The sequence below is a fragment of the Schistocerca nitens genome, chromosome 2, assembly GCF_023898315.1.
Source record: "Schistocerca nitens isolate TAMUIC-IGC-003100 chromosome 2, iqSchNite1.1, whole genome shotgun sequence".
NCBI lineage: Eukaryota > Metazoa > Arthropoda > Insecta > Orthoptera > Acrididae > Schistocerca > Schistocerca nitens.
The window spans coordinates 72,237,655-72,263,466 of NC_064615.1; the positions used below are offsets into that span (position 1 = coordinate 72,237,655).

Consider the following 25,812-nt stretch of genomic DNA (forward strand, 5'->3'; position numbering starts at 1 on the left):
ACTTAATAATATGTACTTAGCTGCTGGTGACCATAAGTTTCTTTTCAGCGGTAATAGTCTTATTGATCATTCTGTAATCTACTTCAAACAGACGACAAGGTACAGTGGAATGCTTGCACTCATTCTGAAATAATCCCAAAATTTATCTTCACATTTCTTAACTCACTATACAAATGATGCAATTCTGATAAAATCATCATCTCCTTGTTGATTTTAAGCATCAATTGACGACTTTCTTGAATTCTGATAGAACTGTTTTCTGTTAAAACGACATCATCTCAAGACTGTTAAAGCCCCTCCTCTCCCCTCGCCACAGGGCAGTGTAAATTCTAGCTCATTGTTGACTATGGAAAAATTGAGCAATAACTTCAGTGCACCGGCGCTGTACAGATTGGTGCATTATGGAGACATTCATTCTCAAATGAGGTGCTTAGTTGCAATAAAGATTATGAAATTAGTTACATGAAGATTGTTGTACAGCAATTACTCAATGAGCGCCACATCAAGCTAGATTACATACGTTGACAGTAGTTCCAGTGATGAATACTACCTCCTTCGACACACAAGTAGCTATCAGTTGTCAGACAGTACCCACGAAAACTACTTCAGCAAACGAAAAGGAACATAACACAATGAGGTAACTTAAATTAGCGCCTAACAGTTGTTAAACATTATTTTAAATTTCAAAGAGTAAGATTCTGTAGGGTGTGTTTTGTTGTGCAACGGTATTGTGTTGCTAGTTAAAGTTTATGAAGGTGTGCGTACCTATTGACGTGGAAAAAGAGAGGGTATACCACAGAAGCCAACATTTCCGAGACTGAACTCTCACTGTGGATACTCTTCTCAATGGAGCCATGTACACATGTAGTCGTTCCGTCACTCAGTTGATTGGCAGGTTCACTTTATTCTATTGTAGCTTATTAGTAATACCCAAAATTTGTTAATACATAATGATTCATTCCTTAAGAGATATGCATTGTTTACAGCTATTAAATTCTCGATTACTCCAGCTACAGAAATGTATCTTTAATTTTGCATCTTTGTTCATATGGATACTGCGTCACAGTTAAACAAAGAACAATGCGCGTTCGTTTGGGAGAATGCTTAAAAGTTGCTCAAGAATGTGTTTGTAAACGTTGATAATAAATTGTTGGTACATCTGCTCATTCTCATTGTTGTCTCACTTGCTGTGTTAACTTCTACCACATGTGTCTATAGAAACAAAATGTTTTGGTTGGCAGGAGAGCCAATACCGTGTTACTAGAGGAGGCCAAAAGGCACGCGTTTTAGCTCACGCAGGCTGGCGTGAGGTCTGGAACAGGACAAGGAAATTAGAATTTAGAAAAACGGACGTAGCTGGTGGAATACTTAACTTTAATCCGTTAATGAAGAACGTCGGTCTTGCCGGTACATGATTCACAATATCAATGGTACCTGATAATGGCGCCTTGCTAGGTCTGAGCAAATGACGTAGCTGAAGGCTATGTTAAACTATCGTCTCGGCAATTGAGAGCGCACTTTGTCAGTGAACCATCGCTAGCAAAGTCGGTTGTACAACTGGGGCGAGAGCTAGGAAGTCTCTCAAGACCTGCCGTGTGGCGGCGCTCGGTCTGCAATCACTGATAGTGGCGATATGCGGGTCCGACGTACACTAACGGACCGCGGCCGATTTAAAGACTACCACCTAACAAGTGTGGTGTCTGGCGGTGACACCACACAAAATAACGATATTTCATAGGCAATAGCTGTAAGACAGGTGTATGACAGATTTGTACATCATCAGTGAATAATATTTCTTTTAAAAAATTTAAAATTTATGATCATTTTTTAATATTAGTTTCATCCTCCTATAAAATTTTTCATTGCCCTAGCTCAGTTTGTAACTCAAAAATGGTTCAAATGGCTCTGAGCACTATGGGACTTAACATCTGAGGTCATCAGCCCCCTAGAACTTAGAACTACTTAAACCTAACTAACTTAAGGAAATCACACTTATCCAAGCCAGAGGCAGGATTCGAACCTGCGACTGTAGCGGTCTCGCGGTTCCAGACTGAAGGGCCTAGAACCGCTCGGCCACGCCGGCCGGCTTGTAACTCAGTTCACATATGTTTTACATCATCTTTACGTCATTATATCGATATTTTCCAGTTATTTTAGTGGTAATTTTATAGTTATTTTAAATCATACAAAGCTGAGCCCTAATATTACAGGTCTTTTTTATAGTCATAAACTGACCGAATTCTCACTATGGAAAACTGCGCCCCTGCCAGCTCTACTTAAATATTGGTAACTTTTTTTGGAATGAGATTTTCCTTTATAATAACTTAAGTATGGAATTCTGCACTTTAGTTATCAGTCCAGCAACTTTTTTTTATTCCTGTAACACACTGACTGCCATGCGGTCACCACCAGTTACAGCAGAACTGTATGCCAGACAGTGTGTGGCTGCTGCAGGACACAGCAGAGCCTTGCACCTAATGCCATGTGCTTGGCCTGGCAGTAAAACAGCCATCACCAGCCAGCATGTGGCAGTCAACGTATTAAACACTATAACAAAATTTTAATTTATAGCCATTTACACAAGTAAAACTTGGGTTGAATGAGAGCATGTCACATCATATTTGGATATACAAAACACACTTGTTCCATCACATTAAACGTGTAGTGGTGGCTTATTAAATGTATGGAGTCCCTTCCTCTTTTAGTACTGATGGAGCAACGTTTATAAGACGTCGTCTGTCAGACGAACACACCACAGACACATCATAGTACTCCCCCAAGTGATTTGGAACATTTACAGGGAGAATTATTTTAGCAGCTTGTGTTAAAGGAATTACATTTTGGTCCTTTCAGATAATGAGATACAAAGCCAAATAGGCTAACATATGTAGAATTTTCTTTACTTGACATTCTGGCATCAATAATGAAGACAGCAAGATTTTTTTAATAAAACACGAAGTACCACAATCAAAGCATTGTGGACTCATTTTTAATACTTTCTGCATTTGTGCAATCATGCCACACCGCAAAATATTAGTGTCTGGTGATGAAACTAAAGTGCTTGTGCTACCTACAATTTGAAATGCAATGTATCTCATAACATACGAGACAAATCATGTGATTTGTTGTAAAAACAAGTAAACTGCATACTAAAGATTGTCAGTTACAAAAGTGAAATAACTAAATTTGAGAACCATTATTACTTCAGCTCTATCATTGATATGCAAGAGTATTTATTTACATCTTGAAACATAAACGAAATGTTAGTACCTTGGGTTCATTCTTCCCAGAAAATACCATACTGAATTATTATCTACATGATGCCTGTTTGGTGGTGCCATGGGATACTGAAAAGGTGAGAGAGAGGCTCGAGAAATACAAATGAAACAGGAAAATGACAGGCTCAGGAGAGAGGTAGCAGGTATGGAAACTCCTCTGAAGTAGAGTCGTTACTAAGTGCATATGCCATCATTTTTAAGTTCTCCTAACCCTCTTGTGAAGTAAACAAATCTAAAAGGTCTAAGTTTGTTAGTCCACCTGCATTGTTCGGGCACCACAATTGTCTGCTTGTTAATTTGCAAGACATTAATAAAACTGTTCATAATTATTGAAAGCATATTGTTGTATTATCTATAGCAAGGAATACATTAAGCTTACTTTTATAAATACATTTGCATATTCAACAACATCGGATTTTAAAAACAATGTAACTACTAGTCAATTTGAACAACAGATTATGGGCAAGCTTAAAACAATGCATATACAAGACACACTCTGACAAAGATGATGGAAACATAGTTATTTCCTCTAAACTGATAATATATTTAGCTCATATGACTTATCATAAAAGAAAATAATAATTACACAACTGCATCTGTTCATTCCAGTTATATGTACTAATACCATAATTAAAAACAGCATGTGTATTCAGAATCTTGCAAATCTTGGTGAGGGACAAATACATAAGTAGACATATTTTGCATATTTTCATTCGATAATGTCATATGGAATAATGTTCTGGGGTAACTTTTCTGTATGAAAGAAAGTCTTCATTGTGCAAAAACGTGCTGTAAGAATAATATGTGGAGTTCACACACAATCATCTTGTAGACATCTTTTTAAGGAGTTGGAGTTTAGCTTCACAGTATATATATTGCCTCATGAAGTTTGTTGTTAATAACCCAATGCAGTTCAAAAGGAACACTCACATACACGATTACAATACCAGAAGGAAAAATCACAATCATTAATCCACATTAAGGTTGCCTTTAACACAAAAAAAGAATATACAATGCTGAAACAAAAAAATTTGGTCACTTTCCCAGCAGTAAAAAATGTCTGGCAGACAGCAAAGAAAAATTCAAAACGAAACTAGGAAAGTTTTCCCTTGACATCTCCTATTCCATAGAAGAATGTCTATTTCTGCAATGTGTAAAAGGTGGTGATCAGGATTTACTAACTCACGCCAGCGTATTTTTTTTTTTGCAAAAAAACTTAGAAATCTTCAGAATGTATAGATATGCACAAATTAATTTGCATTGTGAATGTACAATGGCTCGTTCCACATCATTGCGATCTGTGAAGCAAATTGATTCATGGGACATGTAACTAACTACTTGGCTGTGTAAAAAGTCAGGGCAATGTGTATAAAATGTTTTGAGTTGATACAGGTTTCTAAATGAAAAATCTTTTCCTATATATCAACTGTTTTATCACACAGATTAAACAAGATATCGCCATATAGTGACTGACCAAGATGTAACATAGAAGCATGCACACTTTCTGCAAACAGAACATCACTAAGTTTTTTTGTTAACACTTCCAGTTCTACACACTTTAACCTTGCTGTGGAAAACAGACCAGATCATATGAACAATTTTTTATTCTACAGACAGACTAATTATCGCCTTGTGGCTCAGGCTCTGGGTTAGAAAAAACCATTGTTGACCAATTTCTGTTACAGAATCAAACTAATGCGTGGGGAAAGGAATCAAGGGACGATAAATCTTTTTCAGATGACTGTGAAGATGTGCAGCCTTTGCCCTTTTGCTATTGGCACAAGTGGAAAATGAAAATTATAAAGTAAAGTGGTAGGGTACATTTGCTTGATGCAACTTACAAAATAATGAAGTATACATTCTATTATTTTTCATAGTACTGAAAGCTAGTGTACGCTATTTAGTGGTTGGGATATGCTTTGTTGAGGTATAAAATTTTGCAGTGGTAGTGCTTGTCACAGCTTTGTGGTCTACAATGAATTTTACATATACACAATAACACAAGGAACGATAATTATGCTGACAGAGGCTCGGTGGCTTCAAAAATTTTAAAACTGAACAACAAATAAGTACTGTGGCTTTAAAAGATTAAAGTTACTTTGCCTCATTGGCCTGAGAGCAGTCTATCAATTTATAAAACATTTAAACCGTGACTCTGGGCACTATGGCCTTAAAAAAGCTTCTAATTCGAAAGAAATTTTTGATAATGAATACAATTGATGACACTAGTCTCAAAAATTTACAATATATTAAGGATTGCGCCTCTTACACCTTTATACATGATTTTATTTAAATTACATATGAATCTTACTTGAGATCCATGACCAGAAAAATTTATTATAAAAATGCACAGCTCATTAATAGTTACGATGAAATTCAGCAAGAGAGGAATGTGCCTTAGTAGGATAACCACAGTTAGTAGGTTAGCAAAAGTGGTGGATAATGTGCAGTTTCATTACTAAAATTCTTATACAGTCATTGAGGCACCCTCCAATCAACTGCTGTGACAGTAATGGAAGCAGTTGTACTCCCTTATTTACAAATTGGTTTTTTATCTCGCATCTTCTCTGTCTTTTCCCTTCCCTTTCCAGTTTAGAATACTCATTTTCAATAAAAATAATTATGTTCATAGGATTATCCTGAAACATTCAATAATCACTAAAATGTTTTACACTGATGCCCTCATACAGTATAATTTATTCTAATCATTAAAATTAAAAGTGAAATAAATACTTCCTTGCCACACCTGGATTGGACTCCATATTATCTCTATTTGTAGATTTATTAATACCTTTCGCACATGGGATGTATTATTGCTGCAAAAACCTTTTAATCATTAGGGCATAAATTTCCATCGAATATTCGTCACATCTCCTGAGAACAGTACATACAACAATATAAGTTAATTTATACATTTTTTGACTCCTTGGACACACGTACCTTTATGTGATGAGGCGTGTAACCAAACTACTCTACCCTAAAAGTCTCCCAGTGCCTCTCCCTAACGGCACTTAACAAAACTCGGCGTCTTTACGCGTCCGACTTCGATGCTCGCTGGCTGCCGATAATAACCGCTCAGCGCATCCCGCTACTGGCTATAGACCTCAGTAGTAACACGCAAGACCTCCTTATTGGGTAAATAAATCTAATTTATCTTTCAATGCACTCCAGAAAATACTGCCACAGCAGGTTCAATCTCCCCGGAAAGTCGTCCACACACTTATTTCTTTCTTCTTCTTCTTCTTCTTTTTACCTTCGCCCAAGGCTATAAACATTATTATTTACTGAACAAATTTCTTGAGGAGCGAACTGTGTCGTCTGATTTCAGATTTTCGACTTATGATAGTCTCAGTCCTCGCAACGGTACTGTGGATAATTTTCCTGATTCGTTACGGCCCACAGCACACATGGAAAAACTTATGGCTGATAAATCTACTTCTTCATAACCTTCCCCTTGTTTTCAGTAATACTTTATCGTTCAAAAATGTCTCCAACACATCGCTCACTGGTTATTTAATAGCGGCTCATCACCTGAAACAATGCAGGGTGTATCAAAAATAATCATCTTATTTTGCATGTCTGTACTTCTGAAGCTAATAAACATACACAATGAATTTTGTTTTTTGATGAATGGGAAACTTAAAAAGCTTTTAATACTTTTTCATTGGTGTTCAGATGCCCTCTTGACGTGCACAGTATATGTCAATGCTGTATTTAAATTATTCCCACACTGCAGCTAGTATGTCTTGAGTTACAGCTTCCACAGCTGCTGTTTGCGACGTCTCAGTTCATTCATTGTTGTTGGTAACGGAGGCATATAAACAAAGTCTTTTATAAACCCCCACAAGAAATAATCACATACAGTCAGATCCGGTGACCTTGGAGGCCAGTAATGTAAGGCTGAATCATTTGCTCCAGTGCGACCAACCCATCGTTCAATATTCCTTTGATTTAAAAATTCTGGCCCTTCCAGATCCCTGTTGGGAAATGAAGTCGTTTGAGTCAGTCTCTAACTGTGGGAAAAGAAAGTTCTCAAGCTTATCAAGATATATGCTTCCTGTAACAGTTTTCTTGGCAAAGAAAAGGGGACAATACACCTTTTCCTATAAAACTGCACAAAACACATTAAATTTTGGAGAGTCCCTCTCATGTTGTACAACTTCAAGCGGTTGTTCCATACCCCATAATCTTACATTATAACGTTCACCTTTCCATTTAAATGGAATGTTGCGTCGCCACCAACACTAAGTGTGGAAGAAAACTCTCATCCTCCATCTTGCCAGGAACAAAATTACAGAACTCCATATGGTGTTCTTTGTAACCTTCACGAAGAGCTTGCAGTAACTGAATTTTGTATGGTTTCAGGTGTAAACGTCGACGCAACACACGCTAGACAGACATCAGGGGCATGTTGAGCTGTCGAGCTGCACGGCGAATATATTTCTGCGGACTCCTTGAGAAACTATGGCGGATGCGTTCAGCATCCATGTCAGACACTCTGGGTGGCCCGGCGATTTGCCTTTACACAAGCAACCCGTTTCTCGGAATTGTTCATGCCATCGTCTAATGCTCTGTGCTGTAGGAGGATCCACACCATACCTAGTACGAAAGTCACGCTGAACAGTTATTACTGACCCACAATGCGCAAAACGTAGAACACAAAGCACTTTCTGTTGTCCCGACACCATATTTACTAGAACTGAAGTGGGCACATACTATTGCTACCTTGCGGGAATCATGTAAAACTCGCGAGTTTGCTCTTTCCAACAGTATGTTGTTCACACTTATATCTCAAATAACATAATAGTTACTATTTTTTAAAATAGGATGATTATTTTTGGTACCCTTTGTATTTACTTTCTGCAGACACCTACATGTCCACTTACTAATGATTCACTTCTCATAGCCTCCTTTAGTGCACTCGGATTTTATGGCAACTTATCAAATCAGACAAATCTTTATTTTCTTCATTCATATACATGTTCATATCCTAATTTTTCAGTGTTCACGACTTCTTGCATTGCACATCCAGTGCTCAAAATACTTTGTATCTTCACCTATCGCAGTTACAGTGCATAAAATACTTCCTGGCTCTTAATTTCTAGACTCACGCTAACTACAACTTTTTTTATTTACAATGAAAATTCTTGCTTTTGCATTTCTTCTAATAGGAAAAGGCTAGGCGCAAATTGAGACGCGTATAGCGCGTGTGGCGCGACGCAGCGCAGCGCGCGTTTTTGTAACATCACAGGTTCAAATGGGACCGCGCAAATTGCGACGCGACGCGACTGGGACGCGACACACGCCTGCGCCAGGTGGCGCGGCGTTGTGGTTGAGGCACAGTTTCTCGCGTCGCGCTTGCCTCGCTAGCACCGGAAATTTGAGGCGGGGAGCGGGAAAGTATCCCGGCCATATGCTCACATCGAAACGGCGCATATCAGCGGTGGTAGTATTGCCAATATGATAAATTTTGCCTTACTGTGTACTGAATTTTATTGGCTTTGGATAGTGTTTCGTTTTTCGCCATTTAAACTCTCCAGCTTTTTTCGTTAGCACGTTATACTTTTCTGTTATTTATATCTGCATAGTTTTGTTTTGGTTTTCTTCTGTCAAGAAAAATATATGCTTCAGTAACTGATGAGCCATTGGCCAGTAGAATTGCACCATATGCCTCGGCGAGGTTTTCAGATCGCAAGAAGGGACAGAGGGTAGTGAATAAGGAAGCAAGGAATATTATAAAATCATGTGATTAAGAATGAAGGCAGGAAAGTAAAGCAAGGTTATATTCTCACTGCCTAGTAAGCTAGCGTATCTGTACGATCTGTTACAAAAATTTAGAAAGGGATAATCTCCACAGGTGTGATCCCTTTGTGCTTGTGGTAAAAAGCGTCCAAGATCTGAAGTATAGAAGTTTCAGTGTGATTATTCTGATATGGATGTAATAATGTAATACGACACACTGTACTACATGCATGTGAACAAAATATTTCCACTACATGTTAGAAACAGTTGAAAAGCAATCACAAATAACAATGTTTTAATTGGTTCGCCTTGATGAGGAAAAGCATTTCAATTGTTGCATGGACATTATCAGCATTAATAAACTAATTTTACAAGAACAGGCTACACAAATGAAGAAATGGTCGGTATTATTACGAAAGTAGGAATATCCTAAAAGAGTGTTACGATTAGATATATTTAATTTGTTGAAATGTGCTGCTGACAAAGGTAGATCTACTTTCATGACTGTTTTTCGAACACCATCTCACAAGGCACACATGGCTAGCTTGTGCATTCCTGTCGCGCGCGTTATCCTTCGCTACTGACAATACACTGACCATTGTGTTGCTGGCCGGTGTGGACGTGCGGTTCTAGGCCCTTCAGTCTGGAACCGCGTGACCGCTACGGTCGCAGGTTCGAATCCTGCCTCGGGCATGGATGTGTGTGATGTCCTTAGGTTAGTTAGGTTTAAGTAGTTCTAAGTTCTAGGGGACTGATGACCACATATGGTTAAGTCCCATAGTGCTCAGAGCCATTTGAACCATTTTTTTTTTGAACCATTGTGCTGTGCGACAGATAAATTGTTTATTTTTTTCAATAACAACTATTTTATTCGCAATCACGCATTGCCAGTTTGGCAAGCCCTAGGTGAGTAAACAGTATCTGGCATGTGCCTATCATTCCGCCTGAAGGAACGCTCGTCATTATTTTAATACTGCTCAGATCAAGAGAAGGAATAAAATCCTAGGGTAAATTTCCATTCCAGTCGCTAAGTGTTAAAAATACCATGGGTTATGGGGATTCCACCAAAATTCCAACAGAATTGCCAATCTGTTTTTGTGTGAGTTGTTAACCTTTTCTCATTCGAAGAAGCATCACCATTTATGAGTAAAGGCCACATTTCTCTTGGTGACTGGTTTAATTGTACTTCCTTTGTCAGTGTAATTTGCCAAACTCATCTCACATCAGTTATTGAGACAGAATTCCGAAACGGAGGGACTCATTAAACAAGTAATTGGCAATCACAGAGCTCAATAGCTTACGAAAAACCTCATAGTATCGGTTTGCAGTAACATAAAAGAAGAAATTTCATGCTTATTTTCATACTAGGAAGCTTTTGTTTCGCTAGCTGTCGATAACTCTTAAAAAATTACAGTCACTGGAGGGAAATAAATAAAAAAAGAAGTGTAGGTAGTGATATATGGCCATAGATAAGAAAGTTCCTTGTGTTTAATAATTGGCAAAACACTCTCCTCCTTGTGTGCTATCATTCGCCAAACTTTCGTTTCGATGTCTCGATCGGTTTACAAGATACGAGAGATGTTGCGAGTATTTCATTCTCGCGGGCGTGAGATCGGAAGTGAGCGCGTTACATGGGATCCATTTTCTCGATATCGGAGGCAGATAGAGACCTCCTTCCAAATCTAAACAAAATTTCAGCATGTTAGCTAAATTTCATAGGCAGCAACATATGGTGTAATACGCACCAAACGCAAAATCATAGCGACCCCTAATTTTCATTGCAAACTTTTTGAGTTTTGCGTAGTGTCTTACTAAAATGTGTACATCACAATAAGAATGGTCATTAGCGAGGTGATGGGCACTTCGTCACGAAGCTGACATATAACGCTACAAGTAAGGCAAAAATCATATATTTTCAGAGAATAGTTTCTGTAAAATCGTTTGAGAAAGATAAGAGGTTGCGCGCGCTTCGGTTCAGTCAGCGCACAGCGTAGCCAGTCGGCGCGTGCGAAGTATGGTGTACGCGTCGCAATATGCGCTGGACCCGTGCGATCCGTGCGGCACGTGCGTGTCGCGCTGTAGTCTCGTGTCACGTCACACGTGCTATACGCTTCTCAATTTGCGCCGCGTATAGCACGTGTGACGTGACACGAGACTACAGCGCGACACGCACGTGCCGCACGGGTCGCGCGGGTCCAGCGCATATTGCGACGCGTACACCATACTTCGCACGCGCCGACTGGCTACGCTCTGCGCTGACTGAACCGAAGCGCGCGCAACCTCTTATCTTTCTCAAACGATTTTACAGAAACTATTCACTGAAAATATATGGTTTTCGCCTTACTTGTAGTGTTATATGTGAGCTTCGTGACGAAGTGCCCATCAACTCGCTAATGACCATTCTTATTGTGATGTACACATTTTATAGTAAGACACTACCACAAACCAAAAAGTTTGCAACGAAAATTAGGGGTCGCTATGATTTTGCGTTTGGTGCGTATTACACCATATGTTGCTGCCTATGAAATTTAGCTAACATGCTGAAATTTTGTTTAGATTTGGAAGGAGGTCTCTATCTGCCTCCGATCTCGAGAAAATGGATCCCATGTAGCGCGCTCACTTCCAATCTCACGCCCGCGAGAATGAAATACTCGCAACATCTCTCGTATCTTGTAAACCGCTCGAGACATCCAAACGAAAGTTTGGCGAATGATAGCACACAAGGAGGAGAGTGTCTTGTATATTCTTAAACACACGGAACTTTCTTATCTATGGCGATATAAGAGTTATCGACAGCTAGCGAAACAAGAGCTTCCTAGTATGAAAATAAACATGAAATTTCTTCTTTAATACTGAGCGACTGGAATGGAAACTTACAAAAGGATTTTATTCCTTCTCTTGATCTGAGCAGTATTAAAATAACGACGAGCGTTCCTTCAGGCGGAATGACAGGCACATGCCAGATACTGGTTACTCACCTATGGTTTGCCAAACTGACAATGTGTGATCGCGAATAAAATAGTTGTTATTGAGAAAAATAAGCAACTGATCTGTCGCAGAACACAATGGTCAGTGTATCGTCAATAGCGGAGGATAATGCGCGCGACAGGAATGAACAAGCTAGCCATGTGTGCCTTGTGAGTTGGAGTTCGAAAAACATTGTCATGAAAGTAGATCTGCCTTTGTCAGCAGTACATTTCAACGAATTAAATGTATCTAATCATAACATTCTTTTAGGATATTCCTACTTACGTAATAATACCGACCATTTTCTTCATTTGTGTAGCCTGTTGTATAATTAGTTTATTAATGCCGATAATGTGCATGTAACAATTGAAATGCTTTTTCTGATCACGGCGAACCAATTAAAACATTGTTATTTGTGACTGCTTGCAGTGGAAATGTGTTGTTCAAATGCATGTAGTACAGTGTGTCGTATTACATTATTACATCCCTATCAGAGTAATCACAGTGAGACTTCTATACTTCAGATCTTTGACGCTTTTTACCAGAAGAACAAAGGGATCACACCTGTGGAGATTATACCTTCCTAAATTTTTGTAACATATCGTACAGATACGCCAGCATACTAGACAGCGAGAATATAACCTTGCTTTACTTTCCTGCCTTGATTCTTAATCACATGATTTTATAATATTCCTTGCATCCTTATTCACTACCCTCTGTCCCTTCTTGCGATCTGAAAACCTCGCCGAGGCATATGGTGTAATTCCAGCGGCCAATGGCTCACCAGTTACTGAAGTATACATTTTTCTTGACAGAAGAAAACCAAAACAAAACTATGCAGATATAAATAACAGAAAAGTATAACGTGCTAACGAAGAAAGCTGGAGTGTTTAAATGCGAAAAACGAAACAGTACCCAAAGGCAATAAAATTCAGTACACAGTAAGGCAAAATTTATCGTATTGGCAATACTACCACTGCTGATACGCGCCGTTCCAATGTGAACATATGGCCGGGCTACTTTTCGACTGCCCGCCTCAAATTTCCCACGGTGCTAGCGAGGCAAGCGCGACGCGCGGCGCGAGAAACTGTGCCTCAACCACAACGCCGCGCGACCTGGCGCAGGCGCGTGTCGCGTCCCAGTCGCGTCGCGTCGCAATTTGCGCGGTCCCATTTGAACCTGTGATGTTACAAAAACGCGCGCTGCGCTGCGTCGCGCCACACGCGCTATTCGCGTCTCAATTTGCGCCTAGCCTAACTGTCATAACGCAGTATGCCAGAAACTTCGCTCAGTGGAAGAGAGGTCAAAATAAATGAACATGTCTCTAGGATTATCTGCAGACAATCGACCTTTTCTGAGAAAACGACAGTTAAAGTTTTTGCTTATTTTGACTCCTCTTCCAATGAGTGAAGTTTCTGGGAAATTGCGTTATGGCACTTGCTGTGTCCTCCTTGTGAAACTTAACAACGTTCTCTGTGGAAGAATTCCATTTTTATATCTGATATTCTTTCAGTTGTACCCTACTGCATCCCACTGCCTGATTTCGACAGCTGAAACAAGTATGCCAGTGGAGAGACCTGTTAATAATTCACCAACATTTATGTACACCAAAAATATACGGTTCTTCGTATTTTAGTTACTAAGTAATTCGCTCTCTCCTCGAAATTCACCTGACATTACACCTAATTTCTTGCGGCAAAAAACCAATTCGTTTGCGAAATTTACATGAAGCATTAATACTGGTAGCAACTGTCATTTATTGATTACAGGTAACTGCTCTTTCTGGTAACTGATCAGGCACAGCCTGAACAATTTCGTTAACTCATTCTCCATCACAGTAGTATAACAGTGAGGGAATGAGGACAGAATGTGCCCCCAATGACGTCATTGATGGCGTCACTGGCGAGTCATGGGATTTCCCTAGCCCCACCCTGCCTCAGAAAGGGCAATTGCCTGTGTATAAAACGGCAGGAATTCAAATTTCAGCGAGAAATTAAAAATTTTCGCAACAGATTAAGAAATAGATCGATTGTGCTCGTGTGGGATTAGGGCTATTGTCCTAAGAATGAGTTGACAGGAAATTCAATATGAAAATTATGCATTGTCATTCTGGCTGACTTGGAATAATGGGACAGGCTCTATGACATCACAGTCCAAGACTTGGATTACTGGACATATGGCAATGCAAGGTGGCCGACCAAGATAAAATTTGGCTGACACAGCATGTCTGACTTGGAATACTGGCACAGGCTCTGTGATGTCACAACCCAAGACTTGAAACACTGGGACAGGTTCGGTGACATAAGAACACAATATGAGTGACCTAAATAAAATATGGCCAACACAATATGGCCGATCTGGATAAAACATGGCTGACATGGAATTCTACTGCAGTCTTAGTACGAGGGTAATCCCAAAAGTAAGGTCTACTATTTTTTTTGTAGGTACATAGACCTGTTTATTTCTACAATGGTTTACATCAGTTTACAGCATGATTGCAGACGCTGTGGCAGTTTTTGTATGCCCATGTCATACAAGCTCGCCGCCATGCTGCTCAGAAAGTTATGAACCTCTTCTTTCACCTCGTCGGCGGAGCTGAGTCGCTTTCCGGCTTAATTTTCTTTCAACCTAGGGAACAGGTGATAGTCACCGGGCGCCAAGTCAGGACTGTAGGGTGGGTGGGTGATTATGTTCCACTGAAACTGTTGCAGGACAGCAACGGTTTGCCAAGCGATGTGTGAGCAAGTGTTGTCATGGAGAATGTGTACGCCTTTGCTCAACATTCCTCTTCTCCGGTTCTGAATTGCCCGTTTGAGTTTTTTCAGAGTCTCACAGTACCTGTCAGAGTTAATTGTGGGCCCAGTGATTCAGCTCCGACGACGAGGTGAAAGAAGAGTTTCATAACTTTATGAACAGCATGGCGGCGAGCTGGTATGACATGGGCATACAAAAACTGCCACAGCGTTTACAAAAATGCATCGACAGAAATGATGATTATGTCAAAAATAGCTAAATGTTCAAGCTGCAAACTGGTGTAAACCATTTTAGAAATAAACAAGTATATGTACTTATAAAAAAATTGGAGACCTTACTTTTGGGATTACCCTTGTATGTCACAACCAATGAGTTGAAATACTGGCACAGTCTTGCTATGTTTAAAGATGGCCAACCTGGATTAGTGGAGGTAGAAATCTAAGATTGGCATCAGTCTAATTATGAGATCAGAATACAAGAATGGCTGACATGGAATACTGCCCGAGAGCTGGAATACTGACGCTGGTTCCGTGATGTCACAATCCTGCTCAGACTTGTTGTGCTATTTGCAACAGTGTGGAATTCTGGCATACTGCCCAGACTTGAGGTACTGGGAGAGGTTCTATGACATAATTCACATTCTAGAATACTGGCAGTACAACATCTGAGACAGAGGATGTATGTGCAGGTCCAGCCCTGTAACATATCCTCCCTGGCTATCATTCACTCAGAGGTGTGTCGTCACTGCTTCTCCTAACTCTAAGTTTGGCTATTTCCTCTTTATATCTTTAAGACCACTCTGGGAGCGAAAGGCTCTCACTGAGAGGTGTGTAGTTACTTATAGAATCGATCCATATTGCTCCTTCTACCTCCCGTTCCTCTAACTCAGCCTGGACTCGCACCAGTGACAGTTTCAACCACCTCATGCGAAGTGGAGGACAACGCTGCACCGACACATCTTGTCCTACGTTTAACTCAACATGTGCTATGTTTAAAACAATTGCAATGAGTAGGAGGGTAAAAATTTATTTTTGTTTAAACAAACAAAGAACTATTGCAACCACGAAGTTTGCGACCCTGGAATCTGCTCATGGCCACCAAGAGCTGTCACCACCGACCATCGCTGATGTCGGAAGTCAGTGTCCTAGCGCTCGCCATGCTATGTAAGACATGAGGGCACTGAGTCAAAGTGATGGGAAACATAAAAATTGTTGTGCTTTAACCCAAGTGACACCTAATGGGTAACTGCAGTGGGAATGAGACGAAAGCTGGGTTTGACAAGTACCAGAGGGTTACTCCAGCCAAGTCTGCTAAATAAGGAATGAGAGAGGAACGTTAGGACAGCTAGTGAGAAGCACCAAAAATCTATAACTCACACTTGCATATATACATACATTCTGGATGGAAATTGAAAATCAAGAGATACACATTCGTATTCAACCAAAAAAACTTCGTGCACCAGGGTTGTAAAATTCACCACAAAATAAATTGTGTCGAACGGGCAGCGGCTATTTACCAACAATAACATAACTATCATCACAAAACTGTCAAATACGTAAACTTATATCCAGAAGCTATGTGGTGTCCACAACTGGGAATGAAACACGTTTACCCTCATTTACAACTCAAATGCCGAGTAAAACTGTGAGGGATGGGAAAAACCCACCGTGGTTCAACAACAAAGTTAGGAAACTACTGCGAGAGCAAAGAGAGCTCCATTGCAAATTTAAACGCAGCCAAAACCTCTCAGACAAATAGAAGCTGCACGATGTCAAAGCTAGCGTAAGGGTGGCTATGTGTGAAACGTTCAGTGAATTCGAAAGTAAAATTCTATGTACCGACATGACGGAAAATACTAGGAAGTTCTGGTCTTACGTTAAACCAGTAAGTGGATCGGAACAGCATATCCAGACACTCTGGGATGATAATGGCATTGAAACAGAGGACGACACGCGTAAAGCTGAAATACTAAACACCTTTTTCCAAAGCTGTTTCACAGAGGAAGACCGCACTGCAGTTCCTTCTCTAAATCCTCGCACAAACGAAAAAATGGCTGACATCGAAATAAGTGTCCAAGGAATAGAAAAGCAACTGAAATCACTCAACAGAGGAAAGTCCACTGGACCTGACGGGATACCAGTTCGATTCTACACAGAGTACGTGAAAGAACTTGCCCCCCTTCTAACAGCCGTGTACCACAAGTCTTTAGAGGAACGGAAGGTTCCAAATGATTGGAAAAGAGCACAGGTAGTTCCAGTTTTCAAGAAGGGTCGTCGAGCAGATGCGCAAAACTATAGCCCTATATCTCTGACATCGATCTACTGTAGAATTTTAGAACATGTTTTTTGCTCGCGTATCATTTCATTTCTGGAAACCCAGAATCTACTCTGTAGGAGTCAACATGGATTCCGGAAACAGCGATCGTGTGAGACCCAACTCGCATTATTTGTTCATGAGACCCAGAAAATATTAGATACAGGCTCCCAGGTAGATGCCATTTTCCTTGACTTCCGGAAGGCGTTCGATACAGTTCAGCACTGTCGCCTGATAAACAAAGTAAGAGCCTAAGGAATATCAGACCAGCTGTGTGGCTGGATTGAAGAGTTTTTAGCAAACAGAACACAGCATGTTGTTCTCAACGGAGAGACGTCTACAGACGTTAAAGTAACCTCTGGCGTGCCACAGGGGAGTGTTATGGGACCATTGCTTTTCACAATATACACTCCTGGAAATGGAAAAAAGAACACATTGACACCGGTGTGTCAGACCCACCATACTTGCTCCGGACACTGCGAGAGGGCTGTACAAGCAATGATCACACGCACGGCACAGCGGACACACCAGGAACCGCGGTGTTGGCCGTCGAATGGCGCTAGCTGCGCAGCATTTGTGCACCGCCGCCGTCAGTGTCAGCCAGTTTGCCGTGGCATACGGAGCTCCATCGCAGTCTTTAACACTGGTAGCATGCCGCGACAGCGTGGACGTGAACCGTATGTGCAGTTGACGGACTTTGAGCGAGGGCGTATAGTGGGCATGCGGGAGGCCGGGTGGACGTACCGCCGAATTGCTCAACACGTGGGGCGTGAGGTCTCCACAGTACATCGATGTTGTCGCCAGTGGTCGGCGGAAGGTGAACGTGCCCGTCGACCTGGGACCGGACCGCAGCGACGCACGGATGCGCGCCAAGACCGGAGGATCCTACGCAGTGCCGTAGGGGACCGCACCACCACTTCCCAGCAAATTAGGGACACTGTTGCTCCTGGGGTATCGGCGAGGACCATTCGCAACCGTCTCCATGAAGCTGGGCTACGGTCCCGCACACCGTTAGGCCGTCTTCCGCTCACGCCCCAACATCGTGCAGCCCGCCTCCAGTGGTGTCGCGACAGGCGTGAATGGAGGGACGAATGGAGACGTGTCGTCTTCAGCGATGAGAGTCGCTTCTGCATTGGTGCCAATGATGGTCGTATGCGTGTTTGGCGCCGTGCAGGTGAGCGCCACAATCAGGACTGCATACGACCGAGGCACACAGGGCCAACACCCGGCATCATGGTGTGGGGAGCGATCTCCTACACTGGCCGTACACCACTGGTGATCGTCGAGGGGACACTGAATAGTGCACGGTACATCCAAACCGTCATCGAACCCATCGTTCTACCATTCCTAGACCGGCAAGGGAACTTGCTGTTCCAACAGGACAATGCACGTCCGCATGTATCCCGTGCCACCCAACGTGCTCTAGAAGGTGTAAGTCAACTACCCTGGCCAGCAAGATCTCCGGATCTGTCCCCCATTGAGCATGTTTGGGACTGGGTGAAGCGTCGTCTCACGCGGTCTGCACGTCCAGCACGAACGCTGGTCCAACTGAGGCGCCAGGTGGAAATGGCATGGCAAGCCGTTCCACAGGACTACATCCAGCATCTCTATGATCGTCTCCATGGGAGAATAGCAGCCTGCATTGCTGCGAAAGGTGGATATACACTGTACTAGTGCCGACATTGTGCATGCTCTGTTGCCTGTGTCTATGTGCCTGTGGTTCTGTCAGTGTGATCATGTGATGTATCTGACCCCAGGAATGTGTCAATAAAGTTTCCCCTTCCTGGGACAAAGAATTCACGGTGTTCTTATTTCAATTTCCAGGAGTGTATATAAATGACCTAGTAGATAGTGTCGGAAGTCCCATGCGGCTTTTCGCGTATGATGCTTTAGTATACAGAGAAGTTGCAGCATTAGAAAATTGCAGCGAAATGGAGGAAGAACTGCAGCGGATAAGCACTTGGTGCAGGGAGTGACAACTGACCCTTAACATAGACTAATGTAATGTATGCCGAATACATAGAAAGAAGGATCCTTTATTGCATGATTATATGATAGCGGAACAAACACTGGTAGCAGTTACTTCTGTAAAATATCTGGGAGTATGCGTGCGGAACGATTTGAAGTGGAATGATCATATAAAATTAGTTGTTGGTAAGGCGGGTGCCAGGTTGAGATTCATTGGGACAGTCCTTAGAAAATGTAGTCCATCAAAAAAGGAGGTGGCTTACAAAACACTCATTCGACCTATACTTGAGTATTGCTCATCAGTGTGGGATCCATACCAGATCGGGTTGACAGAGGAGATAGAGAAGATCCAAGGAAGAGCTGCGCGTTTCGTCACAGGGTTATTTCGTAAGCGTGATAGCATTACGGAGATGTTTATCAAACTCAAGTGGCAGACTCTGCAAGAGAGGCGCTCTGCATCGCGGTGTAGCTTGCTGTCCAGGTTTCGAGAGGGTGTGTTTCTGGATGAGGTATCGAATATATTGCTTCCCCCTACTTATACCTCCCGAGGAGATCACGAATGTAAAATTCGAGAGATTCGAGCCTGCACGGAGGCTTTCCGGAAGTCGTTCTTCCCACGAACCATACGCGACTAGAACAGGAAAGGGAGGTAATGACAGTGGCACATAAAGTGCCCTCCGCCACACACCGTTGAGTGGCTTGCGGAGTATAAATGTAGATGTAGAAGTCATACTCATCAAAACGTAGGGATATAGACGATGATAAACAGTGACTTCTTACAGGAGTAAGAGCCTGTACCCTTCTTATTCATGGTGTTTTAACATGAAACACTGAACTGCCACCACCTGCAGAGTGCAGCGCGAACTGGTGGAAGACGACAGTATCAGGCATCCTTTCAACACTGCAAGCGAATAGAACCGTCACACATTCGTGTAACAGGAAAGGTTCAAATGGCTCTGAGCACTATGGGACTTAACTTCTAAGGTCATCAGTCCCCTAGAACTTAGAACTACCTAAACCTGACTAACCTAAGGACATCACACACATCCATGCCCGAGGCAGGATTCGAACCTGCGACCGTAGCGGTAGCGCTGTTCCAGACTGGAGCACCTAGAACCGCTCGGCCAGCCCGGTCGGCAACGGGGAAGGATGACGCTCTCAGCATACTGAAGGCATGACTCTTGCAGTACAGCAGGGAGCGTGCATGGCAGGTACTGACGGCCAGCAATCTGCAGGCCAACACACGCCTGCGTGAGACAGCCACCGGATTTGCCATCACGTCAGAAATCTTTTGTGATATATACTGATCATCAGCTGCCTCCATAGGATTTCCAAAGGGCGACAGACATCATACATACAGCAAGTCATTGAGTTTTCATGTCAATTTTATGGTGAAATCAACAAATAACGGTATCGAAAGTTACGCTATCCCAGGCCGTGAATGAACAGTGTGAACCTCCTACCTTTAAGAACAAGATGCTGTCTGCTAAGAACTCATCAGTTTCTTCGTAATTCCCTCATAAATGTTCTGTATTTTTCTCGTGTTGTAACGTCTTGGAACTCAACACTAAAATTTTGCTGTGTTGGTCCACTTCTTTTCAGTGTCGCAATTCTTCGTTAAATGGATTAAACAAGCTCTTGGTAGACTGAAAGGCAGAGAATGCATATTGTTATTTTTTCTCCAGAACGGACATAAGACGTTCTCTAAAACTGAATAGCAACTAACACTAGCGATATAGACTTTTGGTTGTGTGAATCAACTCGATGTACTTCACAAATGACATTTTAAATTTTTTATTTATTTATTTACACGTCGAGTTCCGTAGAACCAAATTGAGGAGCAAATCTCCAAGCTCATGGAACTTGTCAGTACATGAAATTACACCATAAAAGTAATAACAGATAAAAATAAATGTTTATGAAATCAACAATGCAACACGACTCCGCTTAATTTTTCAAGGAACTCCTCGACAGAATAGAAGGAGTGACGCATGAGGAAACTTTTCAGTTTCGATTTGAATGCACGTGGATTACTGCTAAGATTTTTTAATTCGAGTGGTAGCTTGTTGAAAATGGATGCAGCAGTAACTGCACACCTTTCTGCGCAAGAGTAAAGGAAGTCCGATCCAAATGCAGGTTTGATTTCTGCCGAGTATTAACTGAGTGAAAGCAGTTTATTTTTGTGAATAAGCTAACATTGTTAACAAGAAATGACAATAAGGAATATATATATTGAGATGCCAATGTCAAAAAACCCAGACTCGTGAACAGGGGTCGACAAGAGGTTCGTGAACTTACACCACTTATTGCCCGCACCACCCATTTTCTGAGCCAAAAATATCCTTTTAGAATGGGAAGAGTTACCCCAAAATATAATACCATACAACATAAGCGAATGAAAATAAGCAAAGTAGACTAATTTTCGTGCAGAACGATCACTCACTTGAGATACCATTCGAATAATAAAGATGGCAGCATTAAGTCTTTGAACAAGATCCTGAACGTCGGCTTTCCACGACAGCTTACTATCTATCTGAACACCTAGCAATTTGAACCGTTCACTTTCACTAATCATATGACCATCCTGTGAAATTAAAACGTTAGTTTATTTTCTACAAGCCATGTACTTAGGTCATGAACTGCACTACTTGTAACGGAACCAGTGTTGCACACAACATCACTTACTACCAAGCTAGTGTCATCAGCAAACAGAAACATTTTAGAGTCACCCTTAATACTAGAGGGCACATCTTTTATATAAATAGGGATCAGGAGTGGCCCCAACACTGAACCCTGGGGCACCTCCTACTTGAATGTACCCACTCAGACCCCACATCACAAACATTCTCAACCTTGTGAATAATGATATTTGCTCTCTGTTGTTAAAGTAAGAGGTGAACCAGTTGTGAGCTACTCCCCATAATCTGCAATGGTCCAACTTCTGGAGCAATATTTTATGAGAAACACAATCAAATGCCTTAGTTAAATTAAAGAATATGCCAAGCGTTCGAAACCTTTTGTTTAACCCATCCAGTACCTCACAGAGAAAGGAGAATATAGCATTTTCAGTTGTTAAACGACTTCTAAAGCCGAAATGTACATTTGATAGCAAATCATGTGATATAAAATGATCAATTATCCTTACATACACAGTCTTTTCAATAACTTTGCAAACACTGATGGCACAGAAATAGTTCTAAAATTATCTACATTATCCCTTTCTCCCTTTTTATAAAGCAGCTTTACTATTGAGTACTTTAATGGCTCAGGAAACTGATCATTCCTAAAGGAAAAATTACAAATATGTCTAAATACAGTGCTAACATGTGCAGCACAGTACTTTAATATTCTGCTGGCATTCCATCGTTAGTCTTCAGTGATTTAATTATTGACTCAATCTACCATCTGTCTTTACTACAGAGTAGTATTTCAGACATTGATCTCGAAAGGCAATTGCCAAGGAAGTTATATGATTCCCTGTCGAAACTAAATTTTTATTTAATTCACCAGTAATGCTCAGAAAATGATTGTTAAATACCGTACATACACTCCTGGAAATGGAAAAAAGAACACATTGACACCGGTGTGTCGCTCCGGACACTGCGAGAGGGCTGTACAAGCAATGATCACACGCACGGCACAGCGGACACACCAGGAACCGCGGTGTTGGCCGTCGAATGGCGCTAGCTGCGCAGCATTTGTGCACCGCCGCCGTCAGTGTCAGCCAGTTTGCCGTGGCATACGGAGCTCCATCGCAGTCTTTAACACTGGTAGCATGCCGCGACAGCATGGACGTGAACCGTATGTGCAGTTGACGGACTTTGAGCGAGGGCGTATAGTGGGCATGCGGGAGGCCGGGTGGACGTACCGCCGAATTGCTCAACACGTGGGGCGTGAGGTCTCCACAGTACATCGATGTTGTCGCCAGTGGTCGGCGGAAGGTGCACGTGCCCGTCGACCTGGGACCGGACCGCAGCGACGCACGGATGCACGCCAAGACCGTATGATCCTACGCAGTGCCGTAGGGGACCGCACCGCCACTTCCCAGCAAATTAGGGACACTGTTGCTCCTGGGGTATCGGCGAGGACCATTCGCAACCGTCTCCATGAAGCTGGGCTACGGTCCCGCACACCGTTAGGCCGTCTTCCGCTCACGCCCCAACATCGTGCAGCCCGCCTCCAGTGGTGTCGCGACAGGCGTGAATGGAGGGACGAATGGAGACGTGTCGTCTTCAGCGATGAGAGTCGCTTCTGCCTTGGTGCCAATGATGGTCGTATGCGTGTTTGGCGCCGTGCAGGTGAGCGCCACAATCAGGACTGCATACGACCGAAGCACACAGGGCCAACACCCGGCATCATGGTGTGGGGAGCGATCTCCTACACTGGCCGTACACCACTGGTGATCGTCGAGGGGACACTGAATAGTGCACGGTACATCCAAACCGTCATCGAACCCGTCGTTCTACCATTCCTAGACCGGCAAGGGAACTTGCTGTTCCAACAGGACAATGCACGTCCGCATGTATCCCGTGCCACCCAACGTGCTCTAGAAGGTGTAAGTCAACTACCCTGGCCAGCAAGATCTCCGGATCTGTCCCCCATTGAGAATGTTTGGGACTGGATGAAGCGTTGTCTCACACGGTCTGCACGTCCAGCACGAACGCTGGTCCAACTGAGGCGCCAGGTGGAAATGGCATGGCAAGCCGTTCCACAGGACTACATCCAGCATCTCTACGATCGTCTCCATGGGAGAATAGCAGCCTGCATTGCTGCGAAAGGTGGATATACACTGTACTAGTGCCGACATTGTGCATGTTCTGTTGCCTGTGTCTATGTGCCTGTGGTTCTGTCAGTGTGATCATGTGATGTATCTGACCCCAGGAATGTGTCAATAAAGTTTCCCCTTCCTGGGACAATGAATTCACGGTGTTCTTATTTCAATTTCCAGGAGTGTATATTTGATTTATCAGTAACAGAAATATTTTTACTGACTTTATATCATCGACCTTGTGCTGCTGACCAGACACTTCCTTCACAACTGACCATATGGTTTTAATTTTACCCTGTGAATTAGCTATTCTATTTGAATATGCCTTCCTAATAACATCTTAAGCACCTTACAATACTGCTTGTAATGGGCTACTGTAGCTTGATTGTGATTACTTCTAACATTTTGATATAATTCCGGCTTTGTTCTACAAGATATCCTTATCCCACTAGACAGCCACCCGGGCTGCCTATTGCTGCTAGTACCCTTATTATAACTTTCTAACTCTCAAAGAGCATGAGAAATGTGTTAAGGAAAGCATTACATTTATCATCTATGTTATCGGCACTATAAACATCCTGCCACTCTTGTTCCTTGACAAGGTTTAAAAAACTCTCTATTGCTGTTGGATTAACTTTCCTCCATAGTTTGTAATTAAATGTGACATTTGTTTGAGTACTAAAGCCTTTTAGTGTTAAAATCTGTGCGTCATGGACTGAAAGGCCATTCACCCTTTTATTAACAGAATGCCCATCTAGTAATGAAGAATGAATAATAATATTGTCCTTGGCTGTGCTACTGTTCTCCTCCACCCTAGTTGGAAAAAACACAGTCTGCATCAGATCATATGAATTTATGAGATCTACCAACATCCTTTTTCTTGCACCATCATATACAATATTTATATTGAAGTCACCACATATAACTAATATATGGTACTTCCTACAAAGTGAATCAAGAACCCTCTCTAGCTTGAGCAGAAATGCTCTGAAGTCAGAGTTGGAGGACCTATAAACAACAACAATTAGAAGTTTAGTTTCACTAAATTCAACTGCCCTTGCACAACATTCAAATATCTGTTCAGTGTTCAACTTCAGATTCGTAGAACAGGTGTAGTTCTGATGTATAGTGATACTATCCACTGAATTATCAAGTCGAGGTATTCACATTTCTGCTATAGACCCAACCTCCACAGCTTGGAAGCTGAACGTTCCAAGCTGAACTTTAAATATACTTTTCTGATGAGCAGTGCAATTTTTGAATCTGTAGACTATTTTTTCCTCTTTCTTTAAAATCAAATGTACACACACAAGGTGGCAGTGTAGGACACATAATGCGAAAATGCTGACTGTAATTTAAGGCCATCTAACAGTCTATAAATATACATCCCGCTAGCCATCTAGCAAGTTCCGCACACAGAGGTCACAAACATTAAGAGGGTGAAATTACAACCTTGGACGCCGAATACAACATCGATTCTGTCTGACACAACCCATTTATAGGTTCCCGAAGGTGTTAACAGCAATTGATTATGAAATTAGTATCCGATTACAGTTCAGAAATTACGAGAATAATACTCTGTTCACGTCTAATCCATTATATTTCAACGCGAAACAAGTCATCAGTGCTAGACCACACAAAAACACTCAACAGACCACAGCACACCATGTATTTAACAACGATCACAAGTCAGGAACGCTAATTTTGTTTTCCAATTAATACTTGAGAACGAAATCTAATAGTTTTAAGATAATCCCTTCATAAACTGAGTCTCTCCATAGCGATCCAAAATTGCAGAGTACATGTCGCAGGGGTTAACCAAAATTGAACACTTTAAGTTTCTTCAAAAAGCACTTGTTCATTCTGCTATTGGTCCACCGGCGTGTGGAACAGCAGAAGGGGTCAAACCACTCATCTCTCTCTCTCTCTCTCTCTCTTTCTCTCTCTCAACGTACGTGTCTAGAAAACATCCATCCTCCTAGTGGTGGTTGTGCATGTCATCCCATCTTGCTTATTTGTCAA

At 41.9% G+C, this 25,812-nt stretch overlaps 1 protein-coding gene across 1 annotated transcript in view; it reads right to left on the minus strand.

The window, feature by feature from the left end:
• Positions 1 to 25,812, minus strand: part of LOC126235729 (protein crossbronx homolog) — a 157,484-nt gene that overhangs the window by 100,836 nt on the left and 30,836 nt on the right. The gene's annotated exons all lie outside the window — the stretch shown is intronic.